The sequence below is a fragment of the Eptatretus burgeri genome, chromosome 1 (genome assembly GCF_056783735.1).
Source record: "Eptatretus burgeri isolate ZD-2024b chromosome 1, Ebu_testis_v1, whole genome shotgun sequence".
In the NCBI taxonomy this organism is placed as follows: domain Eukaryota; kingdom Metazoa; phylum Chordata; class Myxini; order Myxiniformes; family Myxinidae; genus Eptatretus; species Eptatretus burgeri.
In genome coordinates this window covers 38,696,577-38,704,076 of record NC_140961.1, presented here as the reverse complement: position 1 = coordinate 38,704,076, position 7,500 = coordinate 38,696,577, and the positions used below count along the sequence as shown (strand labels likewise).

General features: G+C 40.9%; 1 protein-coding gene and 1 long non-coding RNA gene across 4 annotated transcripts in view; one reads left to right on the top strand and one right to left on the bottom strand.

The window, feature by feature from the left end:
• Positions 1 to 2,486, top strand: part of LOC147034286 (uncharacterized) — a 137,853-nt gene extending 135,367 nt beyond the window's left edge. The window contains exon 3 of the long non-coding RNA XR_015057850.1: positions 2,363 to 2,486. This is a non-coding gene — a long non-coding RNA (uncharacterized LOC147034286). The remainder of the gene's footprint in view (positions 1 to 2,362) is intronic.
• LOC147034284 (ribosomal protein S6 kinase alpha-3) overlaps positions 1 to 7,500 on the bottom strand; it is a 344,798-nt gene that overhangs the window by 129,287 nt on the left and 208,011 nt on the right. The gene's annotated exons all lie outside the window — the stretch shown is intronic.

The following is a 7,500-nucleotide window of genomic DNA, read 5'->3' as shown; positions in this document are numbered from 1 at the left end:
ATAAAGAGGGTATCCCTTGTAAGCTCATAATTATAATCTATTTCTTGGTTGAAAGCTAATAATCGATTTTCTTGGAACAAAAATTTGTGTTTGCTTAATCTCAACATTGCTGGTTTTAAAATCCCTCTTTCCAGAAATGAAGATGGGGGAGCTTAATGTCACAGTTCCAAAGATAACATGTTATTCTAAGACAGCAGGAACAACACTTTCAAAAGACATGGAACGAGCACCTAAATTATACACATTAAAGTAATATTTTGTGAACAAACAGAAAAAAATATGTATACAGTAAAAGTACACGCAAGGAGCACACAAGCAACAACAACGTGTTAAAAAAGATCCTTTTTCGCATGTTTCACTTCACTTTACATCCTCATTGAGATTCATAGGGAGACATGCAATATGTTTGTTAAGTACAACATGCTGTCATTTGATTAAACCCATCAGCGAAGCGACGGGTAGGCACGGCGAGGACACTGTAGTCTCCTAGTGTAGTCAGCCCATGCCTGAATCTTAGAACAGTTGTAAAAAGTAATTACAACTTTCTAGCAGCTGCACGCAGTCCTGAAATTTCACAATCTTCATGACACGGCTGTTACACAATGACAACATAGAACTCATCATTTAGTTTTTACCTGGTGAACAATTCCCGGTCAGACTCTAACCGAGCATCATTCAATCACCACATACCAAAATTATTCACAATTCCTCCACTCCCTCTGAACCGACAGCACGCTCAAGTCTCAAGTCGTGACATTCAAAACCCAAAATGATCTTACCCTAACAAAGGGGTACTGGCAATACTACACTTAACAGACATCTCTTCTCTAATCTTCCCACATATGCTTGTGCATAAAATAATTTGCATTATCTATCATCCGTTTGGCCTGCCCTCTGAAGCCTCTCCCAACATATCTGGAACTGCTGGTGGATAAACATCTGGATATATGTCGACATACAACATGGCAGTAAACTTGACAGGAATTTTAATCTCAGGATCAATTCCACACAGAGGAGGATCCATCTTTGACATGATGTTCCACTGCTGTTCAGGCATGGTGCGCACAACACTTAGAAAAACTGTAAAGCTGGCTGTCCATTACACATACTCTTACAGAGGAGTGCTTGCAGAGATGGTCTGTGTGACCAACTGTGGAGATAAGACACTTGAGCTAGTAGGGTCATATCCAGGACTCCCATGACCATGGAGAGCATAAGTTCGTTTGAGGATGGATTTTGGTACTTTGGGGTATTTAGAAAAAAATGAGTTCCTATGCCCCTCCCAAAAGTGTGGGCTAACTCCACCAGAGGGCAAAATCCAAAATGGCCGCTGGTGGCCATCTTGGAAATTACACAATTACATAACCCTTGAGTAAAATAACTTAGACATGAAATGTATCGTTTTTTACGAATTTAATGACTTGGATTCCATTTCAGTGGTTATTTTCTCATTTTGCGGTAATCTTTAACATGAAATTCAAGATGGCTGCCAATGGCCATATTGAATATTTGAATATGTCCCACCTTCTGAAATTTTGCAGCTTTCCACTATTATAGTAATTATGCTGTTTATTTTGTCACAAGATCATTGGATTTCTGCTAGCAAAAGACCACCGACTGCCACTACAACTGATCAGTCATCACATCACATCCCAACTGTTGAGTAACAGAATTAACTGAGTTCAGACTAACATGTCTGAAGAATCAACCAGTAGCAGAAGTGGCAACCCCCCTCCTCAATGTGTGTTGCAATGTAGTGATCATATTGATCAGGAAGACTCACTTGATGGGATTTCCAGTGGAAAGTGGCAAAGCTTGTGTGAAAAAGCAGCTAATTGGAGGGGGCTATATAGGTTTGGCATGGTGTTTGAGAGTGTCAACTGGGAAAAGGGACACAAAGGTCTTTACATGGACAAGGAATGTTACCTGTCTATTTCAAGCAAGAGAAAGCTCCAGCAAGCTGAAAAGCAAAAATCTGCATATAGTGAACAAAGCAGGTAACCCCTACAGTTGCAGTTCTACAGGCAGTCTTTAAATACTGCGTTGGCCTTGTTTTGCCCTGACCTTTTCTGCTATTTGTGCTTGGAGAACAATTCCTGCTTATTTGTTCACACTCGTTCCAGCTCACTATTTTATTTCATTGAGTTTGTTGGTTTCATGTTTTCTTTACACTTGCGCATTTTTATGCATAATTGGAGGTGCAAATTTTTGACAATTGAACTTCATTTGTTGTGTCTGCATTTGCCTCTTTGATCAACCCTGCTGTTTTATTGGGTTTGGATTTCCTCAATTGATCTTGTGTTTGCTAGTTGTTACCACCACACATGAACTCAATACCTTGTTTTTTTTCCTGTGTGTGCAGTGAATCTACGTCTGCATCCGAGACCCCAAAATCTGCTGCTGCTGATCCCCTTCCAGCTCCTTCACCGAAATGTGTACGTTCGAGTATAGGGCATCTACATGATAAAAACTTATGTGTCTGGTGCATGCGTCCAGAAGACAAAAAAACATCCTGGACGGAAATTAAATACTTTGTATCTTCTTAATCAAGAAAAGGCTTGGAACGTGTTTAAACAGCATACAGTGTTACTAGACGACATGGACATGAGAGATCGCATTCTCAAACTGATTGGCGACACACCTGACCCATTTGCAGCTGAGATACGATACAATCATCCCTGCTGGCTCAAGTACATCACCAACAATAAGATTAATGATGAAAGGTGTGAGCTGAATGATGAATGAGCTGCAAAAATGACCATAAAAATTAGTTAGAAACAACCTAGATCATATTTTCAGGTTTGACGATGACCTCGAAATGGGCAAGAAACACCTGGAATTAATTTGTAGTCAAAAAGACACTTCATAATTAATGCCTGTATGTTAATTAACTCAAGATTTATGTATTTTTAAAAAAATTCCCAAGATGGCCACTGGCGGCCATTTTGGATTTCATGGTGAAGATGAACTCCAAGTCGACAAGTTACACCTGGAATGAATTTCCCGCCATACGATTACTTGAAAACAATACCTTAATCGTCTTCCTACCTAAAATGGTTTGGAAGATGTGAAATATTCATATATTCAACATTGCTGTTGGTGACAATCTTGGATTTCACATTGAAGATGACCACGAAATGAAAGAATAACCACTGGAATGGACCCCTAGTCATTAAATTAGTAAAAAAACGAAACTTATTTCATGTCTGTAAGTTATTTTACTCAAGAGTTATGTAATTGTGTAATTTCCAAGATGGCCACCAGTGGCCATTTTGGATTTTGCCCTCTGGTGGAGAGCCCACACTTTTGGGAGGGACATCGGCGCTCATTTTTTTCTAAATACCCCAAAGTACCAAAATCCATCCTCAAACGAACTTATGCTCTCCATGGTCATGGGAGTCCTGGATATGACCCGAAGCGTGTTGTTTATTCAGGGCGAGCAGAGGAAATGTGAATAATTTTGAGACTGTGATTGAAGGGAAGGGAAACACGAAATGACAAATCGCAAGTTATCCGTGTGTTATAGCCGAGTCCTTATGACTTTGGCCATCTATAACATCTGCTATTTAGATATTAATTACTTTACACCATTGTTTTTAAGAGCCATGGATGAATGTGTATGCATTGCATGTAGAGACAGAATACTTTTACAAACATCAAAAGTACATCAGTAGCCCGCACAAACCTGCTTGTGACAGCTCAACACAGTATCGGGGTTTTGAACCCGAGATCCCAGCATCATGAGCTCGGCGTTCAAATGGGAACAAACCAAGGGAAATGGTTACACATCCATCCATTGGGACCATACTCTGGACAGAGCATCGGTGCTGCTGAAGCAGTCTCCTGGGCTATTGGGCACAATCCTGGATGAGTCACCACTCGGACGCAGGACACTCGAATGGCTAAATCATCCCAGCAAGCTGGAACTCATTTTGCTGACCTCAGAAGGATGACAGGCTTAGTCAACTCCATCTGGTATGAATTCAATGGCCAAGCAGGATTTGAACTCAGGATCCTAGGATCCCAAGCCCACCACCATAAAATGGTTATAATAAGGTGTAAATGCTGAGCAGGTCGTATTATAACCAGGTCTCAAGACCTTTTGTTAATGAAATAGTTCCTCAAGCAAATGTCGAGTTCAAAGCATCCTGTCAGGGTGGTAAGCATGTCATGCTCCACCCGAAAATGCTGTTACGAACTCCATGAATTTTGAACGATTATTCATGCGCGCATAAATCAATTCGTTTTCCGTCGAAGTGACATGGCAGACATGGTCTGTATCAAATGAGTAAGGATTACGGATGTAATGAAAAATATTTAAATAAATAAATACATCGTAGAAAAGGCAGCAAATATAATGGTTTGGGAACTGAAACATCTTAAGACGAATTCTCAATCAAGGTGCAATTAATATAATGTCATAATTTCCATCCTTGCACACAAACCACAAATTTATTGCTTTAGGTGGTTTGATGCAATCGAAAATAGAACTTAAAAATAAGAATAAAACTAGAATGGGCACTCGGTAGAGCGCATACCTTCGCCTCCGCTACTTTTTTGTTCTTGGCATGAGAGTGGGGGGAACAGAACAGTGAACATTTTGGTGTTGGTTTCATGCAAATCGGTTTTGATTTGACCGTGTTATGACAAAAACCGCATATTTTGAAAGGTCGTGACCCCATTGACCTTTGACCCCCAACCGCTAACAAGGGTAATGACGTAATTGTGTCATGTCGCCCATCACAAGATTGGGCAATGAATTCTGAACATTTTGGCATCAGTTGCATGCCAATTAGATCAAAATTGACCGCGATATGGTAAAAATACGAATTTGACCTTTCCGTGACCTTGACCTTGACCTTTGACCCGATCGCTCCCAAAATCTAATCAAATGTTCCTTGGATAATAACCCATCATCCCACCAAATTTCAAGCGATTTGGTTTTATACTTTCTGAGTTATGCGAATAACAAACAAACACACACACATATTCACAAATAAATAAATACACAGCGACCAATACATAACCTTTCGCAGAATGCGAAGGTAAAGACACTCCCATACACATGAAAAGGAGATGTCAGATCACAAAAAACAGTGACTGAGAAAACTTCAGTGATTAACCCTGAGGGTGGTGGTGGTGAACAAGACAGCGCTGTTCACCACCATCTCTCCAAAAGTATGATCTTTTTAACCCCATTAACCAGCCTCCTTCCAAATTTCCAGTTTTTCCTTCATGAGCATTTCCTTCTGTATCCATCTTGTCCACTCCACGCTTCCTCCCCGAAACCTCATTCCTCCCCACATCCCTTATTTGTCCATTTGTCTTTCAACCCTACTGTTGGTGCTTCCACCCTCCCTCTATTGTCCCTTTTGTTCTGTCGAGTCCTGATCAGATCAGTGTCCAAAAGCTCTTCCACGAGCTTCGACTCCATAGAAAGAAAATAAATAAATAAATAGTAGCCTTCATTTCAAGGAAATTTTAAGGTCTCCAAAAGTACTCAATTATAGCACAATGTTGTCTGTGATCAAGATCAAGCACACTGTCAATATAAAGTAGATTCTGGTACTAAGAAACCAGTGCATAAACAATGTTCTCCACGTCAGAAGTATCTGGTGAGAATCTGGAGCTGCCTGAAAGTTTCTTCTTCTTTTTCTTTTCATGAGCTTCTTTTGATGATGTGTTGCACAGAAGCATTCTTGCCTCCGAATATGAACCTGTGAGATACCTTGCAAGAAGCCACCTATATTTCTTCCTTTAATAACTTTTTCATTTTTCCCCAAGAGAACTTGCTTCCAAAAAGTGAAGCCAATAACACCTTCATGACTTTTAGCGAAACAGCGCATCTGTTCTAATCCCTGGTCAGTTGAAACAGTTCAACAGATTATTCAAGGAATGGAAAACCACAAATTCTCCATTGCAGAGGTATTGGTAGGAATCCTGTCATTTAACCCATGATCACCTCTTCTCTCTGCCACATATGCAGCGCATACTTTGAATAGTCATTTCTCCAAACAAAATAAGTCCCGAGAGTACGGTATTATCTCACATACAACACGGAGGTGCAGCTCAAAATCTGTGTCACATTCTACTCTCAGCAGTCTGAGCATACGGGGAGCACGCAAGCAATCGTCCCAGAATGCCAATGTTGCTGAATAGGACCTTCCTGGAGACCGAAGCAGTCTGAATATTTCTGCCACACGAGAAGTGTCAAGGTGGTCAATGATAACACAAGAGTGCGTGTTACTTGCCCTGAAGGTGCACTGTCGGTCTATTACACCTTGCTCTGTGATTATATCCATTCAATGCAGACCGTGTCCCTCAGTCCAGGGTTTTGCAGATTAAATGTCATAATCGATAAAGGGGTTCTTTGCTCTTTTCAGTCACATCAAGTATATTCTTTCCCGAGTGTGTGATGTGGGCATCACCATCTGGAACTTAAAATCTCTGGTACAGCACCACAACCATAGCATGGGTAGATTTTCTATGCAAAATGTTTTCATGAGGGTTAAATTTTCAAGTGCCCCATCAACAAATGTGTTTGTGTCCTACATGCTCATTCATGCTTTGAAATCCACATGGTACATCCTGGTCTCCAGTCAGTAAGATCTCGTCTTTTGTCACAGACATCATAAATCACCCTGACCTAATCATCCGCACAGAGTAGCCAAGGCAGTGGAGCACATCAGAGCTTTTCTGCTGACAATACAATGAATCTGCAAAGGCAAGCCCCCAATGCAAGTTGGGTCTGGACAATTTGACAAAGTCCCAAGCCAAAGCCATTGTGGCATACAGCTAGGATTTTGAGATCTGCTTCTGGTGACGCTCTCATTGTATCACTCATACTCCCAAGCAATACAAAGTATGTACCAAACTTCTGTGGTGATCCAAATTAATCTTAATTAAAAGGTACAAGATATATACATACACACTGCAAGACCCCGACATCCATCAGGGATACGTTCCTGAAAAATGCCACGAATGTCGAATCATTGTTTCAACAGGGAAAAAGGGTTTTATTTATTGATTGATTTTTAAAATAACACTTCAGGACTGGTCTCCAAAATCCACCACCACTGATATTCTTTGAACCTGGGAATACTTCCACACTCTCTCTCATGCACAGATTAATACCACCTCCTCTTCAATTATCTTACCCATCCTCTGGATCTTGTTACTCTGACCCATGTGGTGAGTCAGTTGCTTTAAAACAACTTGCATTCTCCTCCTGGAAGGCAAATCTGACCAAATGCAACCTCAGATCATTCTACAAAGCCCACAACAAGTGGGTGTCGACCTTCAGGAGAGCCAGAAAACAACATCTGTCCAATCTCAAGAATGAGCTTTCAAACTTGTCTCCCTCCTCTAAAACCTAGTGGTGCCTTGTCAAGTCCATATCTGGTGTATGCTTCCCTTCCTTCACTTCAAACGGCACCACACAGAAGATGCCCAGTCGATGTCTGGCTTCGGAGGTCAGATTTGAAATGTGGCTTGCCAAAG